This window comes from Terrapene carolina, unplaced genomic scaffold, assembly GCF_002925995.2.
Source record: "Terrapene carolina triunguis isolate 2854851 unplaced genomic scaffold, T_m_triunguis-2.0 Scaffold580, whole genome shotgun sequence".
NCBI classification, from domain to species: Eukaryota; Metazoa; Chordata; order Testudines; family Emydidae; genus Terrapene; species Terrapene triunguis.
In genome coordinates, this window is record NW_020664931.1 from 2,763,806 (window position 1) to 2,764,766 (window position 961).

Consider the following 961-nt stretch of genomic DNA (forward strand, 5'->3'; position numbering starts at 1 on the left):
CCAGGGCTTTATAAAGCAGCGCACAAGCGACCAGGGAGCGTTTGCGACCAGGGGCTGCTAACAGGGAGTTTCGCAAGGGAGTTTGGAAGGGGAGTGGGAAGGGGCGAGGGTCCCTTGCCGGTTCTATCTATTTTCCCTTTATTCCCCTTAAAACTTTAATCTTCTTGCTTAAACAACCCTTTCAGCGGACAGGGGGCTGCAGACGGGAGTTTGACAGAGGGAGGCTTACGATGGTTAGGAAGACCCGCAACACCTGTGCCAGCACTGCTTCTGTCTCCTCCACCTGCGCCTGTAGCCAGACAGAGCGCCTGAGCATGGATGCTTCTACCCAGATCCTGGTGTGGTTTTGCAGAGACTGTAACTTGCAATTTCCACTTACTGATATCCAGGCTGAGGGGACCATCCAATGTGAAAGGTGCCTGCTGGTGGAATCTCTCAGGCAGCAGGTGGGAGAGCTACAGGAGGAGGTGGCTAGGTTGAGGAGCATCCGAATCCACGAGCAATTCCTGGACAGTGTCCATGTGGAGACAGCTGAGGTAGCTGTCCCAGGACACAGGACTGCTGATACACCACTGGTGGAGGAGGAGATGGCTCAGGGTGGACACTGGCAGCTGGTTACTTCTGGCAGCAGGCAGTGCTCCACCCCTGCTCCGAACCCTCCCGCTGTGGTAATAGGTAACCGTTATGCTCTTCTTGATACAGGAAAGAAGGCATCACCCCCTACAGTAAAGGAGGAGAAGCCTCGTACCCCTAAGGCTGGGAGGTCTGCTGCCACCACTTCGAATAGGAAACGTAGGGTAGTGGTGGTCGGAGACTCTCTGCTGAGGGGGACGGAGGCGCCCATCTGTCGCCCTGACATTTCATCTCGGGAGGTATGCTGCCTGCCGGGAGCCCGTATCCGAGATGTTACGGAGGCATTGTCGAGGATTATCCAGCCCTCTGACTACTACCCCATGCTACT